Source organism: Argopecten irradians, chromosome 11 (assembly GCF_041381155.1).
Source record: "Argopecten irradians isolate NY chromosome 11, Ai_NY, whole genome shotgun sequence".
NCBI lineage: Eukaryota > Metazoa > Mollusca > Bivalvia > Pectinida > Pectinidae > Argopecten > Argopecten irradians.
Window position 1 is genome coordinate 8,745,397 of NC_091144.1, and position 20,433 is coordinate 8,765,829.

General features: G+C 35.9%; 1 protein-coding gene across 7 annotated transcripts in view; it reads left to right on the forward strand.

The window, feature by feature from the left end:
* The window catches only part of LOC138334692 (dopamine receptor 2-like), a 108,822-nt gene that overhangs the window by 33,958 nt on the left and 54,431 nt on the right, over nt 1-20,433 (forward strand). For all 7 annotated transcript variants that reach the window (XM_069283361.1, XM_069283363.1, XM_069283365.1 and 4 more), the window contains one exon: nt 15,104-15,682. The gene's annotated coding sequence lies outside the window, so the exon portion shown is untranslated. The remainder of the gene's footprint in view (nt 1-15,103; nt 15,683-20,433) is intronic.

Here is a 20,433-nt window from a genome sequence, read left to right on the forward strand (position 1 = left end):
CCCTGTAGACATGTCCTGTTCTTACTCGCCCTGTAGACATGTCCTGTCTACTTCACTCGCCCTGTAGACATGTTGCCCTGTCCTACTTCACTCGCCCTGTAGACATGTTGTCCTGTCCTACTTCACTCGCCCTGTAGACATGTTTCCCTGTCCTACTTCACTCGCCCTGTAGACATGTTTCCCTGTCCTACTTCACTCGCCCTGTAGATATGTTTCCCTGTCCTACTTCACTCGCCCTGTAGACATGTTTCCCTGTCCTACTTCACTCGCCCTGTAGACATGTTTCCCTGTCCTACTTCACTCGCCCTGTAGATATGTTTCCCTGTCCTACTTCACTCGCCCTGTAGACATGTTTCCCTGTCCTACTTCACTCGCCCTGTAGACATGTTTCCTGTCCTACTTCACTCGCCCTGTAGATATGTTGCCCTGTCCTACTTCACTCGCCCTGTAGACATGTTTCCCTGTCCTACTTCACTCGCCCTGTAGACATGTTTCCCTGTCCTACTTCACTCGCCCTGTAGACATGTTACCCTGTCCTACTTCACTCGCCCTGTAGACATGTTGCCCTGTCCTACTTCACTCGCCCTGTAGACATGTTGCCCTGTCCTACTTCACTCGCCCTGTAGACATGTTTCCCTGTCCTACTTCACTCGCCCTGTAGACATGTTTCCCTGTCCTACTTCACTCGCCCTGTAGACATGTTTCCCTGTCCTACTTCACTCGCCCTGTAGACATGTTGCCTGTCCTACTTCACTCGCCCTGTAGACATGTTGCCCTGTCCTACTTCACTCGCCCTGTAGACATGTTGCCCTGTCCTACTTCACTCGCCCTGTAGACATGTTTCCCTGTCCTACTTCACTTCCCCCTGTAGACATGTTCCCTGTCCTTAAACTTCACTGCCCTGTAGACATGTCCTGTCCTACTTCACTTCCCTGTAGACATGTCCCTGTCCTACTTCACCCTACTACTTACTCGCCCTGTAGACATGTTGCCCTGTCCTACTTCACTCGCCCTGTAGATATGTTGCCCTGTCCTACTTCACTCGCCCTGTAGACATGTTGCCCTGTCCTACTTCACTCGCCCTGTAGACATGGTGCCCTGTCCTACTTCACTTGCCCTGTAGACATGTTGCCCTGTCCTACATTACTCGCCCTGTAGACATGGTGCCCTGTCCTACTTCACTCGCCCTGTAGACATGTTGCCCTGTCCTACTTCACTCGCCCTGTAGACATGTTGCCCTGTCCTACTTCACTCGCCCTGTAGACATGTTGCCCTGTCCTACTTCACTCGCCCTGTAGACATGTTACCCTGTCCTACTTCACTCGCCCTGTAGACATGTTGCCCTGTCCTACTTCACTTGCCCTGTAGACATGTTGCCCTGTCCTACTTCACTTGCCCTGTAGACATGTTGCCCTGTCCTACATTACTCGCCCTGTAGACATGTTGCCCTGTAGACATGTTGCCCTGTCCTACTTCACTCGCCCTGTAGACATGGTGCCCTGTCCTACTTCACTTGCCCTGTAGACATGTTGCCCTGTCCTACATTACTCGCCCTGTAGACATGTTGCCCTTTCCTACTTCACTTGCCCTGTAGATATGTTACCCTGTCCTTCTTCACTCGCCCTGTAGACATGTTGCCCTGTCCTACTTCACTTGCCCTGTAGACATGTTGCCCTGTCCTACTTCACTCGCCCTGTAGACATGTTGCCCTGTCCTACTTCACTTGCCCTGTAGACATGTTTCCCTGTCCTACTTCACTCCCCTGTAGACATGTTGCCCTGTAGACATGTTACCCTGTCCTACTTCACTCCCCTGTAGACATGTTGCCCTGTAGACATGTTGCCCTGTCCTACTTCACTTGCCCTGTAGACATGATTCCCTTTCCTACTTCACTCCCCTGTAGACATGTTGCCCTGTAGACATGTTACCCTGTCCTACTTCACTCCCCTGTAGACATGTTGCCCTGTAGACATGTTACCCTGTCCTACTTCACTCCCCTGTAGACATGTTGCCCTGTAGACATGTTACCCTCGCCTACTTCTCTCCCCTGTAGACATGTTGCCCTGTAGACATGTTACCCTGTCCTACTTCACTCCCCTGTAGACTGTCCTACTTCACTTGCCCTGTAGACATGCTACTTCATTCGCCCTGTAGACATTTTGCCCTGTCCTACTTCACTTGCCCTTTAGACATGCTGTTGCCCTGTAGACATGTTACCCTGTCCTACTTCACTCCCCTTGTAGACATGTTGCCCTGTCCTACTTCTACTTCACTTGCCCTGTAGACATGTTGTCCTGTCCTACTTCACTTGCCCTGTAGACATGTTGTCCTGTCCTACTTCACTTGCCCTGTAGACATGTTGCCCTGTCCTACTTCACTTGCCCTGTAGACATGTTGCCCTGTAGACTTGTTGCCCTGTCCTACTTCACTCTCTTTTATCTAACGTCTCCTTGACATCACCTTAAGATAGCCGTTCGCCATTGTATGCACTACTGCAGGACAAAATCCTTAATTTTGTCTTGAAATACACTTAAACAGCACTTAATTTCTTAAAAATCTTAAAAATGACTCTTGAAATTTGTTTCTTTATTTTTAAGGATAAAGAGCACATGCTTTGAATTTTCCTTTAATATCACCATTTAAGGATATTCAATTGTAAAAGTAAGAAGCATTTAAGCGTATGTTTATCGACTTAATTTTTAAGAGTACTTATTCCATACTGAAATCTCGTTTGCTTTTCGTTTAAGGTGTGTTTAAGGACACTTATTTTTTATGTTAATACTAATTAATAGCCCTTAAATTATTTAAGTCTTACAGTAACTTGACATGCAAGTTTTAATAGTCCTCACTTTTTTTTAATGACACTTAAAATACAATTAATGAATGTGGATCGATCATCGCGATATCCTTGTTCAAAATTCTTCAGAGGCTTTATTTACAGAATTCTTATTTGATTCTATGAAAGGATACTCATGAACATCATTAGAATTACAACCATGGTCGGGAAGTGAAACCATGGTTGTAATTCTAACCATGGTGAAAAATGAAAATGACCATGGTTATAGTGACCATGGTTGGCAATGGTCACGATCTAGATTTGATCACATTGCTTAATTACTGACCATGTTCCATTAATTTGTTTTGAAAGTTGAAGATTTATATATCCAAGGTTATTTTACAAGTTGTATCTTCTGATTAAAACTTCTAAAAGTCCTAATATCATTTCCTATCTTCCTGCTTATAAGTTTGAAGTCACATGACTTGTCACATGACAACATGATCGAGTCACATGACTTTTATATGTTTCCCGCCAAAACAGTCACCATCAAAAATGGCTGCTGTGTCTGTTGGAGTGTGGAAGGAGAAACATCTCTCTTCTTAAAATGGAAGTTTTGGCCAATTCCTGAATGTCTGTAAGTACAGATGAACACTTTCAGTAGGTTTTGATTTGTCTGCAATTCTTTATCAACATGAAATTGTTGCACACTGATATTGTGTTCCTATGCATATAAAAAATTATAGGTTTGTGTATTTGTCAATTGTTATTGAGTTATATTGCCCATATAAGCTATCATGCTTTATAACTATAGGTTTATTTCAGACAAATACTAATTTACTTGGAATGTATTATGAAATCAATTGCTGCATATCTCTGATAAAAGATTTTCTTAGCACTTATCTGTAGTAGTATTAAAACATAATGAACACAGTAAAATGTTGGTGATTCCAAGTAAAACTATTCTGTTGTTATACATCAATATATGGATTATACCTATTGCCATCACTATTTGTTTCAACAAATATTGAATTGAGTAATAATATCAGGATTCCAAGAGAATTTCCATTGGATTAATAGAAAATTCCATAGATATTTACCACTTGAATTATATTGGAAAATCACTTAACCAGTGAAATTCTGGCAAATTTTACCACTGTTCCACGGGAATTTTACTGAATATACCACTGAAATTCCAAGGAAAATTCCACCGGAATTAAGTGAAGCTTTTTTTTGCCACTGGAAGCATATATATATATATCAGATTTATTTTTAGGAATTACAATATGCATATGTACATCAAATGAAATTTTAAGTACCCTTACTTAAATAAATTAAGTGACTACAAAAAGAAATGCATTGGGTTATTTTGAGTGCTCTTAAAAAGGGTGCAAATGTTTTAAGAACCCTTACTTAAAATTATATGACCATTGAAAGAAACATCGTTTGGATATTTTAAGTGCACTTAGTTGGAGAGTTCTTGTCCTTAAATTGCTCTCAATGTACATGTAATTTTCAAATAAGATTTTAAGTACCATGATTAATATTGTATAGTTTAAGTGTAGTCTAAGTGTCCTTACTTGTTTTACTCCCTTATTTTTAAGTGTGGAACTATTTAAGAGCACTTAAAATTTATCTAAAAATTGCAAAATTAAGTGTCCTTATTTTTTGTCTTTTTAAGTACATATTGTGATTCTTAAATTTCTTAAATTAAAACCTCCAATTTAAGTGTCCTTAACTTTTAAAGAATAAGTCTGGTTGATCCGAATTTAAGGACCCTTGATGTATCAATATTAAGAGCAGAAATTAAGACAAAATTAATGACAAATTTAAGAAAAAATGAAGAGAAAATTAAGTGCTCAATTTAATGGTGATTTAAGGGCATGTCCTGCAGTAGTGATGATAGGTGTTCTTCACTGTTCAAGACCCAATATGGTTAATAAAAGTGGTACATTATGTAGTTTCGAATCCTGTATAGAAGTTCAGGATGAATAGGATGAGTAGAGATATGCACCTGGTTTGCCTTTTGTCAGTATTATTTAAATATTTCATGGAAACCAATCTCAATACGAGTATGTATACCACAGTCTCCCGAACACGCAATCAAACACAACAAGCAACACATACCATACAGAGGAGGATGGCAACGATAATCGTTCAACCGTTTGTCATATTAACAACTAATGCCATCTAAGGCACATTAAAGTATATTTGCAACAGACACAGGAGTCAGAATTATATAAAAACATAAACAGCAGTCATAATCATCTAAAAAAAGACACAACAGTCAGAATTATCTCAAAACAGATACAACAGTCATGATCTACTAAAATATACACAACAGTCAGAATTATCTAAAACAGCTACAACAGTCATAATAATCTAAAACAGACACAACAGTCATAATCATCTAAAACAGACACAACAGTCAGAATTATCTAAAACAGACACAACAGTCAGAATTATCTAAAAACAGACACAACAGTCATAATCATCTAAAACAGATACAACAGTCATAATCATCTAAAAACAGACACAACAGTCATAATCATCTAAAACCGATACAACAGTCATACTCATCTAAAACAGATACAACAGTCATACTAATCTAAAACAGACACAACAGTCATAATCATCTAAAAACAGACACAACAGTCATAATCATCTAAAACAGACACAACAGTCATAATCATCTAAAACAGACACAACAGTCATAATCATCTAAAAACAGACACAACAGTCATAATCATCTAAAACAGACACAACAGTCATAATCATCTAAAACAGATACAACAGTCATAATAATCTAAAACAGACACAACAGTCATAATCATCTAAAAACAGACACAACAGTCATAATCATCTAAAACAGACACAACAGTCAGAATTATCTAAAAACAGATACAACAGTCATAATAATCTAAAACAGACACAACAGTCATAATCATCTAAAAACAGACACAACAGTCATAATCATCTAAAAACAGACACAACAGTCAGAATCATCTAAAACAGACACAACAGTCATAATCATCTAAAACAGACACAACAGTCAGAATTATCTAAAAACAGACACAACAGTCATAATCATCTAAAACAGACACAACAGTCAGAATTATCTAAAACCAGACACAACAGTCATAATCATCTCAAACAGACACAACAGTCAGAATTATCTAAAAACAGACACAACGGTCATACTCATCTAAAACAGACACAACAGTCAGAATTATCTAAAAACAGACACAACAGTCAGAATTATCTAAAACAGACACAACAGTCATAATCATCTACAACAGACACAACAGTCATAATCATCTAAAACAAATACAACAGTCATACTCATCTAAAAACAGTAACACAACCTTCTATACTGAGGTGACGCTCAACTTAAGGTCACATGTAAGCGTGATCTTAATGTACACATAAGTAAGATCTCATATGTGCATTAGAAGTATATTGAACAGAAGAAAGGTGACACGAGGTCCCAAATGTAGATATTTTCAACGGCCATGAAATGTCATATCTAATACTCTTCCTTCACGAGTTATAAAAACATGAAATACATTTATCCTGTAGTCTTAAAAATACAGTTTTCATTTTACCTCTGCTTCATTTATTTAGATTGTTTTTTTATATTCAATTATTATCTAGGTTTCGAAGTTTAATATGCATTCAAAAGAAAAACGGAAACGAGTAAAAGCTGTTAGCACCTGTGAGCGAATTAGAATAATAAATAATTTCATTTACAATTTTAAGGGTATAATAGCCTGTGCAATGTTAAGAACGCATGCTAACGAAGGTCACGATGTCTTTGATGCATTTCTTCTTCAACTCAAAAATGTTAAGTACCGATAAGATAGTCTTAGTGTTAGTACATACAATGATAAATTGCATTGCATACATGTATCTGTTTTCCTGTGAATCTCAATAATTAGGAATGCAATGGTACCGTATCAAATCAACAAACTTTTTAAGAGCTTAACACTTCCTATCTTTGTGTGTGGATCCACGGAAGGTCAAATTCCTCTTCTCTCTCATTCTTTAATCATAGCTGGTTGGAAAGGTCACATGTCATATTAATTAACTTGTGTTTGTTCATTTTATGAATGGATCTAATCAGCGGTTATAATTCTAACATTGTAAGTTTGAAGGCACATACATCTCATTTGTTGGAGATGTCATTTCTAATTTGGTTGAAACCATCCTTTGAGGATTGCTATCTATAAGATAACCTTTTCAGTCGTAAGAATAGTTTCCCAATCCCCTATCCATTCAAGATTATTATCTCCATCTTAAAAGTGAAATTAGCGACGCCATGGCGTAAATCAGCTTCATATGGTAAATAACAGGAAATGATTAGCATTTGGCTGCATACAATACTGCCTTAAGCGATTCACTTAATATGTAAAGGGCAATTAAACAATAATTTGAAATCAAATATTTACGAGTAAGTTGAGTTAATGAGACGTTCATTACGCAGAGTTGATATGAAATCCGTCGCAATAAATATTTCTTGTTACAAATGCTCGTCAATATAACCCATAGAGCAACATGTGATCAGTTATAATATTATTAAAGAAGAATATAACTTAAATATCATACTAGATACTGCTTTAGAACAGTGTGTTAGAGGGGACACCAGAGAGTACACAACAAACTATGTGGCTGTTAAGGGGTGTGAATGAACCCCAAATTAGACAGAACAAAAAATGTAGATATACGAAATGAGTGATAGAGGACGTAGAACACCAATTTATAGAAAACAAAAAGAGGAGGTATGAGTGGGCTTTATGAGAGGGCATGGACTAACTACACAGTAGAAACGTCGGACGCAATGTGTATTAGATGGCGTTGATGAACAGGATGGGAAGGGGAAATGGAGAACGCATTAAGGGTATAGTGCCGTCAACCTGATCCGTGAAGATGGAAACATATAGGTTTATAGTGTCAGTAATGCAATACAGATTTGGCAACCTCTGGTAGATTTTTATATAAATTTTCAGACCATTCAACAGATGAGAATATATATACTGTTTTGTCAAAGACAATATGTTCTTAACCATTACCAAATGATGGTCGATACATCCGTTCTTCTGGATTTTGTAATGAAGTCGAATGCTAGAGATTAGACATCGGTTTTAGTGTATCATTTAAAAAAAAGGAAAATAATCCACTAAATCTGAGGTACTTATGCGGGCAGTGTCCTTTGTGTAGGGGAGATATGACGTTTTGGGAATAGTATGAATTGTAAATCTTTGGCACAATACGGGTTAGTACCAGCAATCGCGTCAAGGTGGTATTCATGATAACCGTTTTGTTACCAACTTCCATTTGTTGGAAATAGTTACAAAAGGAAATTATGGAAAAGAGAATGTAAAATTTATGAGTCAAGAAGGGAAAAAAGATATGAGGTTTTGTACAAAACTCTCTATAAGGGGCTGCAGTTCAAGTATGTTGCAAGCATGTTGCAAAATCACCATGTCCAAGGGACCTGAATTAACGAATTTATTGAAACCAAACGCTTTTACAACTGATATAAGTTCTGTGTCTTTTCTAGATAATTATTTGATGGACCTTACAATTAATATTTATGAATATATTGATTCATTTTTTACGTTTACTGAGACAGGATTAGAGATTATCCGTTAAACTATTCTTTCGTCATAACTGAACTTGCTACCTGGAAGCCTGAGGGTTATAGACTTGTCAATACGTCAAATCTCACTCGCATACAACGAGCTTGCTGTGATGTAAACGTTTGCCTACGATCTCAGATGAAGGTCTGACATTCAGTTCACCCTATGTCCTTTCTCTAAATGTCTTGATTGATCAATCCTTTCTATTTGACCTTTTAATGTACAATGAGATTTTCGGCTTAAGAGCGCTATTTTTTCGTCACAGGTATGTATTCAAAAGGATAAGTTCCGTGGATGCGATGATTATAACTGTATGTTTAATTAGGTTTAACTCGTTAACGTACTATTAGCAAGTAAACTTTTCCTTTGTGAGCAGTATGCAGTAACTAGGGTTATTAAATGACTTGCCAGATTTATAGCTGGATACAATAAAGAGTACCTGAAGAAAACACACCGATCAGCGGTCAGTATCTTACAAAGCCCAAATGGGATTTTGAACTCGCGAATCAGGTGTGGATGGTTGTGGTAATATGTAATATGTACTACGTGTGCATTATGTTGAACAAAATATAAATCAGTAACAGTTCGGTAAGCTTCGTCATCTCGGCTTTCCTAAGTCTCGCACTAAAATCAACTTGGTATTGTAAGATACTAACCATGTATTCTAAGTTAGACAGAATAAACATGTACAGATGAAGATTTCTCTGTTTATTCAAAGGCTCCCTGCATGAAAATCTAGTTTGCTAGTCATAGCAAAACATCTCTGATTTCAACACCAGTTTCATGTACTACTCAGAACCTTCTCATATGCATTACCTAAATGTATTTAGAGAATTAAAACATCCTATTATCTTTCTCTACAAACTAATTAATGTACATATTACCACCATCGATAAATATAGTACACCGCTATCTCGTCATGTCTACGTGTAATCAGGGTCCTGTGTGTTGAGTTTTCGCTGCGTCGTTTTTAGATGAGTTCAAAGCTTATAATTATGTCCATATAATTCAAAATGATGTACATGTAATTATAATGGACTCATTACGTTTATCACCATTTTCTATATCCTTTTAAGTATTGATTAAGGTTTGTCTTATAAGTAAAAAGGTCGGCCTTCTTTGTACTAATAATGATTGTTTATAGTATAGATGACCACATGTCGTACAACAGAAACCGGTATGACGTCAATAAGATAAAATGGCTGAATGGATGGCAGGACTGTTGCCAGTTATACACAAGATTATTATTACATAAATCATATGAGTATTTACCTCCGGGAAATAACGCACAGAGTAAAAAAGGGAATCGATTATTCTTTACATATTTCCGTTTTGTGAATGGGATTCTGCTAACTGGCGTATGTCTCTGTTGACACCGTCAATAGGGGGCGCTGAAGAATCATTTCCGGTGCGAGGATATGATGGATGTAATAGGCGTTATTAGGTATGAAACAGTAATGATGAGCTCACTATGCGAGATTGCTTTTATATCAGCCGGGACGAATTATCCTTTTTCCTATTATGTACATGTTAATACAAATATCGTGAAGATCAGAAAAAAATGTACAACACTTTTGAAAATCAGGTGAACATTTGGAATGTTTGAGGACATAGAACGGAACAAACTGTGAACATTGTAAATACGGTTAACGATATTAGTTAAAAACAATCAAAAGTACACTCTAGCTAGCTCATCGTTAATTAGCGCATTAGCGTAGACTGCTAAATCAACGTCTAGCGCGACAACCACTAATTGTGTATGCATATTACCACAAAGACAAAATGTTTTGAAACAAATCACCGCGTTATTTTAACGTCAGCTATCCTTAGTCCGAAGACATTTGTCGTATCCTTCTGTCCAAGGTTACGTTCAATAACATTAGTGTCCTTATTAACATCTGTTGTCTGTGGATCTTTTGAAAAGAAATCATTGATGGATAGGACATATTACCTTATATGGCGCAGTAGGCCATACATCATCTTCCTTAAGCTTGTAGTTTTAGAATTATTATCCAACATCAAACACGATGATACCTCATATTGTGTATGGGGAAACACTCACATCATTTATATAGCTTCATTCAAGAAATACTTCCTGGAAAGACAAATATAACAATTCAACTGTTCTTTTTCATCAGCAAAATATTTATTTTGTAAAGTAAAATGAAATTATACCAAGTGTGGGCCAAACGATAAATATATAATAGGGACGCTTCTTATTTATATTTGGTATTATGATAGATCACCTTTATTAACTTGATATGGACAGATTCATGTATAGTACATTGGGTTTTGTACAGAAAAACCCCACTAACGTAGCTAGCTGCAGACCAGATGATTTATAAGATTTATACTGTTTGTTTGAAGGAACTGTACTGGTCAATTGGTCAGCGTATCCTACATAATATTGCAAATCGTCCAATTTACGAATTCACTGGTTCATATATGTCTAGGTTGACAAAAGTTGAAGAACTAATATTTGAATGAAAAACATTTGGGGATTGATAACATCAATATTAAAAGTTGCTTACCGTGGAAGAATAAGAATGGAAGGGAGATGGGGATGTTTTTGTGTGATCAACAGTGAAGGTTCAATACAAATTTAAGGAAGATAACATAACGTAGTTAAGAAAATTGAATGATAATAAACTTAATAAAGTGATAGGAATTTGATGAATTCACTATCTCTCCATTATGTTCGTAAATCTATTGCAAAATAACACTATAAATTTAGTCTTAACTGTACAACCTAGCCCAACAGAAAATTATTCTCTGTGTAATAGATTATCATATCATGTGTACCTTTGAGTTGATCGCACTACTGGCAACTACTCGAAACCACTTTATTATCGCGTGAAACAAAGTTGCACGTAAATTGACGAGCGGGCTCTATCACGAGTTCAAATGTCTCGCGAAAGTGAGTGAAAAAGTCTGTCAGGAAGAACCGCTGATAGCGAACTTATATGTTCGCGAATTAGAGGTTAATAACGAAAACCTCAAAATATCGTGTACCCTAAAATTAGCAGATTTTTAGTATCATTTATCTCTTATCTGATTGGTGTCTTTTCGAGGACAACATTCTAACATCATTGCATCGAAAATTGCAACAAATAGAAAATTACCCAAACCCAAGCACATATGTCAGGTTTTACCTGCACATTTGGTAACACAGCACAAGCTGTTTTCTGCTACAAATAATCCGTAAAATAGTTTATATGTGCATTAAGTGTCGATCTACACATGCCTGTTTCTATGACAACACGATATTAGATATTGATGGAGTAGCCAAGGTAACATGTACATAACGAGGAGAATTCTGTGGATTCAATAGTGTTCAATCAGACGTATAGATATGGCAGAGACGACTGTAAAGACAAAATTCGATTTTGTTTTCCAGCAAGCAACAAATAAGCTACTGGTATGTTAATCTGCACTAAAGTCACAGAATTTCCGTTGATTTGAAACTGTACGTTGTATAGGTATTAAAAATATTTTGATCTATATTTTATATTATATCAGGTATGTGACACGTGAAGGTCCATATCATGTGTTTATTGTCATATTTTGTTTTAAATAACGTTTATACCATTTTTGGGCCGCGGTGGCCGTGTGGTTAAGATGTCACGATATATTACTACATGCCCTCCACCTCTGGGATTCGGGTTCTAATCGCTTATAGGGCAGTTGCCAGGTACTGACCGTCGTCGGTGTTTTTTCTCCGAGTACTCCGGCTTTCCTTCACCAACAAGCCTGGCACGTCTTAACATGACCCTGGCTGTTAATAGGACGTTAAACTAATAATAGAATCAACAATCATACCATTTTACACATAACTGATGTCACCTTTATCGATGTTTATCATCATGGTCCCCCTGCCTCTAACATTGCGAAATCATATCTCGACAAACGGATCAAGACAATAGCTTTGACGTGCTTATTGCGTTAACTGATATTTTATGTAAAATGGTCAATTGATAGAAGATTGCAAATGTCTTGAATAATCACTTATTATTCCTGTCAATGTTCATTTCCGTTTTTGACAAATGACAATGAATATTAATAGGACATTCAACTAATCAAACCAAATCTTACTTTACTAAAAATTGCATTCGACATAAAACGTGACCGAAAGAGACAAAAAAATGTAATGGATCTCGTACTTTTGATAATCTATAAACTAGAACAAGCTATTGAATCTTAGTCCTTTTTCAGATGCTAAATTATCAGGATATAGTTTCAGTTATTCAGTGCGACGAACTGTGCAACGACTATTATATCCCGGTGATCTCTGTAGGCACTGACGACATCTGACAAGATAAAGAGGGCCTGTAATTATGTCAGTCAGTCTATAGAGAATCATACAATTAGTCCCCTGTTAATTAGCCTAAACAAGATCTATGTGACAGAGTAATAATTGATTCCGCAGACAGTGTAATGTACGAGAGGAATGAGCTGTAGGATTAGACCGAACACAATTTATATGTCAGCTCTATACAGCAGAATAGATTAATGTCGAGGATATTTAGAGATTAGCATTCACAACTCCAATCAAATTCTAAGCAACGCTATTGTGAATGAAATGGACGTAGGTAATTTTTTTTCAAGCCATGCTCAACTGCAGGTAAATACTTTACATTTAATTGTTTAGCAGTGAATCAGGTTAAATGTTTTCTTTATCTCACTGTCAGTATGAACATTAAACTGTCTTATTAACTATACTGCTAGGTCAGCCTCTCAACTGTCTCTTTTGTACCACTCGCTTCTTTACACTACCTTTTTCATTCAAAGAACAACACCCCAATTCTTCAAAATTCTTCAAAAGTTTTCAAAATACTTCTCATACTTTTTAATGACAAGAATACTCGGAAAATCCACTGCTGATGGAGCTCTACCGTTTGATCACATTACGGACATTCTAGCAATTGTCTTTATGGAGATCTCAAGGGCCGAAGCTAGCAGGGTAACCTGTGCATGTGCACTTGTAGAATGCGCCTTGCAATTATCATAACATAACAATAGACCATTATCATGACCCTCCTGTCCATCAGAGCCTGCACTAAGGTCACGTAAGGTTTGAAACACTAGAGTTGTTAACATGCACCCTGCCGACCACGGTATACACGTGTTAACCCAGGCATTCATTTATACAGCTGACTAAGCCAGGGCCAGCTAGGCCGCCTTGTATTTGAAGGAAAATTAACAAATTACGTACCACTCAAAGTGCAGTTATGATACGTAAATCTCCGATCTGGTACGTTTATCGAGATGATTTTCACGTGCAGCTGCAGATATAAAACCTGAACATCTTTGTAGTGAAACATGAGGAAATTACTTAACACTCAAAGGTAACATAAATCCTCAACTATAAACAGCAGAAAACACGTTTTTATCAAAGTCAATTTACCATCTAAGGAGTTGTGCAATATTTCGAATATTCCGCTAATTTCTATGTCTATGATAAGATAAATACTGATGAAAGCGCACACCGCCAAACGCATCAAGACGGATGTGTTAAACGGCATTTATCACCCGAACAGTTTGAATTTTTTATGATATTGTGAGAATTTTGATCAACGGGTACACACTTGTATTAGTACATTTTTATGCAATTAATATTATTGTTAAATGAACAGTCTATGTGATTTTATTGTATTATTATTTGATACTAAAACTAACTGTTTCTATACCGTCTATGCTGTTTCCTGCATCAGAAAGCCAAACGTTTAAAGTCGTGTCGAATCCATTAAAAAACACATTCTCATTTTATTTCTGATATTTGGGAAACTATAACGTACATTCCTTTCCAACTTTGGTCACCCTAACATCTCCCTTGACACTGCCTCACTTTAGATCTTTCGAGGAACGCTTTGGTTTTTGTACTAGTCGAAACACATCCTAGTCAATAAAAGTTTCGGCTCCTGCTAAAGCTTGTTGTAAAAGGATTGATTCATTGTCAGTATAACGTGGGCGTGTGGGGTGTGCTGTTCGATTTCTTTGGCGGTATGTTCCAGTGATAACGCACTGTAAAGAGTCTCACTATCACAAGAGACATAACACAAATATCCCGCAGATTCCTAAACATACCGAAATTCAAACATGAAACTCATTGCATACAGGGGATCGTCCTTAAATTACTTTGGTTGTTCCGAGGGCGACGAAAGGCCACGTTTTAGTTTGTTTTTCAAATATAGGAATGTTTTTACATTTGTATGGTGAACTAAAATTGTAGACGTGGTAAATGTTCGGCTTGTAAGTGAAACAGTTGGACAATCGTTTTACTCTAGCTGTTAGAAGTTTTGTTCCTGTTTCAGAGAAGCAAACGTTTTTCCAAATCGATTGCATTGTAGGTTGTCTGTTCCTTTCATCTTTTCGTCTGATGGTCAATTTTCATTCACAATTACCTTAACCTACCAGACACAGGAAGAACTGTATGAAACAACTTTATGGCTTAATTATTGTTGATTTCATGGGCGCAATAATAAAAAGATATTAACAACATTATCACTAGGTAGTCGATGATGTTCTTCCACCATAAATATGATACCGATAGTTTATTATCAGAATGAGTATTATTCATGCTTTTCACATGTATTGCTATTGATATTAAAGGTATTTTCTGTTATTTTGTCCGCCAATAAATAAGAGATTTTCCTTGATTGCTAACGTTGTTTTTTTCTGTATTTTGCAGTAGTGTTGGATACAGCGGTTGCCTCCTAGCGATATCGGCCGGGAGTAACTACCTACGCTGGTTACAATAGGAGCGACTGGCCCTGCGCCCCAGCTTGTCCAGCTATCGATACATACTGTGTAGTCAGGGCAGAACTTTACAGTCTTGCCTTACCATCGTGCAGCAGCGGTCGGTAAATTCTGTAGTGTTCAAAACTTCATTAAACAGTGCGTTTCTATTGCGCGTGCGCAATGACATCGGATTATCAATGAATTTTGATGAATATAAAGTGCTGTTTTATTAATGAGTTTGTGCGACGCAGGCGCAGAGTAATCCTTTTGGAATACTTTGAGGAAATATACGGCGACTGAAGTGGATACGCATGCGTTGTACATATATTATTGGTGCCGGATGGTTCACAAATGTTTATTTGTAAATAGTGATGAGAAATATATCTTTCATGCAGTCATTGTTATTGAAAAGTTACTAGCGCACATGCGCAATTATGTTGCAAATATCCACGAGTGCTTCAACCATTCTAAGGAATGACGAATGACTTCAATTATTCTGGAGAAAATTAGATTTATCCATACTTAAAAGGTAAGCTTTATTTTGATCTTTTTATATTCAATTAATTCCAATAATGATTAGACTTCTCTGCTGCCAATTAGTTATTACTATGCTTTACCTGCGAGCATGAAGTATATTTGAAATTTTGAAGTTATTGACATTAAATAAATATTTTTAATAAAAAGGTATACAAAATATCTACGGTTTATAGAAAAGAAAAAAATAGCATTGATTAATTATAGATGTAGATACTCCTAGAAGAAACACTGAAATAGAACAGATCTGACATCAATCCGTTATGCAATCAAAGTATTCAAAAACCTGAAATGTGTATCTGGTCATTGTTAGGGTTATTTGTTACATTACAGGAGTAAGCAATCCAGGAAAAGCATTCAAGCATTTTATCATTTCAAATTTCCTTGATATTGTTTTGATCACTTGAATCAACACACAATGTTTGATTGCATTGATTATCAAAGTATTGATAACTTGAAATTGATGTTATATATAATTGATATAGTAATCGCAAACAGACGTTTATTTTGTATATGTTTATTTATTGAAAAATGAATACCGATAGATGTTAGTTTATATTATACGATATTATTTATGTAAAACAGTTGGTACAACGGCGACGTTAGGTTTGCAACATCTGCAAGTTTTCTACAGCATAATGCGATGTAAAGAGTTAAGTTAATACCGAAATTAGATAAAATAAAAACATCACTTTGGTTCCCAATGCATTATTTCTAAGTTTCGATTGGTGTATTTCATGTTCTAGGAATAAGCAGATCGTGTTCGAGACAGTTTTAAGTACCATACATTAAACTCAAAAGTACGTTAAAGTCGTGTTACTTAATGCCATGATATTTGATAAAATAACTTAATACATAAGGTTAACATTTAAAATGGTTTAATTTTATGAATTCAACAATTCCCCAGTTCAACCATTTGTACAATTCTTATAAAGGACCTTAATAGCTACTTAAGGACATTATAATTGTTCACAGTCACTAAAATTTATACTCGGAAAATCGTATTAAATACTTAACAGTCTCAATTTGATATTTTATATGATACCATTTCTTATCTGTTATCAGTTTTGTCGTGTTAAACATAGTAACGATATTTATTATGAAAGCCTTTCACACAATAACATATTTACTGGGATTAGAAATGGTCAATCCTGTTTTTCGGTTTTAAATAAACACACTGAGAAAAACAACAGAATTCACTACCGACAATGTATTGTTGATTTACTAACAGTTTCTTTGTTGCGTAAGAAATTCTGAATATGTCAATAAACGCTAACGTATTGTGGCCACGTGCTCGCGTGAGGGATAATCAAGGGTAACAGATGGGTATATGATTTAGTATATATACAAACTATATATCCCACTCCTACCGCGATTAACCCCGCTGAAAGTTTTCCAATTCAGTTTGAAACGTTTCCAAACATTTGTGTGTACATCTTGTATTTCGTTCTCCACCTTTAAATGTTACCGTATTTCGTTAATCAATGTTATACCGTAAACGTGTTTCCCCCTATGATAAACATGTATCCAAAACATTATGACATATAGTAGGAAGGAAGCAAGAGCAAGCACTTGGAAGCAATCTTAATTCCTGTGAATGAAGCATCACTTATTTTACTTGACAAGAGAAAGTAAGATATCCGGACAAACAAATAATAGTGATAATTTTTTAAGTTCCTGAACAACATAAACTTAACTTTGAGATAGTTAATACATGTCTTTTTTGGCAAAGATAGGACTTGATTTGGAAAGTGGCCGACATGGTTTATATACCAACGAAACATTCCAGTTATTTTAGGCTACAAGGGACAAAGATAAAGTACATATATATCAACATAGACCATTCACATGCATTAAATATTCTGATTAAAACAAGTTTATACGCTTGATAGACTCGCTTTGGTTTATTCCTGTACAACCAATCGTTGAATTTTAACACAACTTCTTCCTGTTATTTCATTAAACATCGGCATCGATATGATATGATATTGATTCCATGACATTTAGTATTTCAAATATAGCCTTTTATAGCACAAAGCTCTTGAAATGAAATTAAAATCATGATTATTAATTAAATTAGGGTGTATGCCATTTAGATAATACACGCTAATTAATTAAAGACTTATGGTGCCACTGTGAGCTGTCTTTGTCCTATATACATGGACATATGTATTCCACGGACAGACTATCTCACTGATATTATACCATCATGAAATGTTGCCGATTAAGTCACATATGTACAAAGCCTTCCTTGGGTAGTTATTTGTATTGCCATTAAAAAGCAATATTTATTTGATCATGACGTCATAGATCCCTGGCAGCACCATGACATTTCATCATTAGAAGCTAACACAGAACATGTGATTTGGCAGTTATTGTCAATCAATGATGTTCTTATTCATATACCGATCGACCTAATTGTTGATGCATATGTACGGTAATATTGAGCGTTTTGTGGAATTGGCACATCAGCATTCCTACACTGGATTAATGGTGGGTTGACATACGTTTGCTCCGGAAGACCGTATGTACCGGCAATCATATGCTTGGCATCGCTAGTGAGGAAACGGATGATATTTAAATATAATTCGTGGTTTAAAAAATTAGCTTGGTGTTAAGTGTTAGAAATATCCTCGAATAGGTACTTTTGCAGTCAATGTTTTAATAATAAGAAAGATGCGTCACATTAAGACTTTATGAAGGGTTATTCGGGATCTGAGTAGTGCATACTTAATCTTATATTTTATCGTTGAGTGTCGTTTTATATATGACAGCTCTTTACAGATGTATGTGTAATACGTTTTCGAGGTCGATGCACCTTTATGTGAAGTGAATTTGAATTCGGAAAAATGGTATTGCTCACAAATCTTTAAAAACGATGACGATGTTGTTTAACAGATCATGTTACTGAATGACGTATCCAATTCCTATCATACAGAAAATGTTGCTGGATTCTTAGACACTCTGCACATATGTCAGATAACATTGCCTTGGATTGAAATATTTTACTTGATTTATCTCTAGCTTCAGTCTCTAAATCAAGCTACACGTATGCCTACTTGTACCTAATAAGTATGAACGTCCATCACGTTACCTTATCTCTTGTCTGTATTCTCTTTAAATTTGCCAGTACTGCGAAATGGAAATTCCCACTCAATCTTTACCTCTGAATCGTATTTGGTACTACAGTTTACAGATATATAACAAAATGTGATTAAACGACCCCAATTTAAGGATGATACGTCTGTTATGTTCTCCTATAGCGTTTGTATTAGCTTCTCTGGACTTAATAACTTATCAGATGTTCTATCGCCGAAGTCTGTTCATAACAAGATAAGGGGAGCTCAGTTGGAATTTACTGCTAATTCCTGCTTTAACCTTCACCTTCATTTATTTTTACTTGACTTTTCTACTATCACCTAACTCCATTTAAAAAGCAAGTTTCTTCGCTTTACATATTCATGGTACGGAAAAGGAAGTATATATTTTTTCTGAGAAGACTGTTTTCTTCTGATTGGTTATATCACCTAACCGTTTTCTCAGTAGGATGTGGCTTGAATCTGATTGGTTATATCACCTAACCGTTTTCTCAGTAGGATGTGGCTTGAATTTTGATTAATCACATGTTTCCAATGTCTTAAAAGTAATGAAACGAATCCATTAGACCTGTCTTCTTTAGAAGTTTGAATTATTAAAACCTATGTCACGTGATTATTGAAAAGTAATTGCAATATTGATCCTTTCTTCATATCAATCTGCTGAATAAAATCTAAAAGTAATGTTTCCATTCTGAAAATATTGTTATAACTCACAATGCATGATTAATTACTGATTAACTTTCTTTCGCAGCGATTTACTTTCGCGATTTTTGCGATCACAGTAAATCGCGAGAGATTATCTTCACCAATTAATAATTAATGCTGAATTTTCTGCCAAAATGAAATTACAGATGCTTGACATGCTTTTTTCTGTATTTTGTATATCAAAATTACTTCATATTTCATAAAAACGGCATCAATCAAACAAATTTACATCCCAACACCTTTCAAGAAAATAATAATTCCCAATGAATACTTTAAAAAAACACACTCTTTTGCAATATGATTTCACTATATTGTGTATATATCCAAAACATTGGGGAATACTTTATTGTTTTTTTCCTTCTAAACTTCACTCTAAGGCCTGTGTTGCATGGGAAAAGATTTTTACCAAAATCCTTTCAAATTTATATCCAAAAATCACCACTACTACATATACATAGCTACATATTTATGGTCCTCCATGTTGAACAGTGAAAACTAAACTGAGTAAATGTTTCAGTATGAGTACCATATAGCATGGATCTTTCAAAAAAATAATGCAAATCATGATTCGTGCTCTCCGAGTGAGGTATAAATGAATCATGAATAGGTCTCAAGGTTTAAATAGGTAGTAAGGGTTTACCTGGAGCTGTGGAATAGTTAAACAATACCCAGTGTAATAGTGGAGAGTACCAGTGACATTCAGTGCCTTGTTTTAAGTATGAGAAACACCTCAACTGTGGAATAGTCAAAATATTGAATAGTTCTCGGCCCTTACGGGCCTCGAACATTTCATCACCGCGAACATATTTTGTAACTAAATCGTGAAATTGATAGCCGCGAAAGAAAGTCAGTTCACAGTATTGTATTCGCAAAGACACATATTACTAGAGTAAGAAGGTGGTCATCATGTCTGTAAATCTTCACTGACTTTGTTTATGTTGAA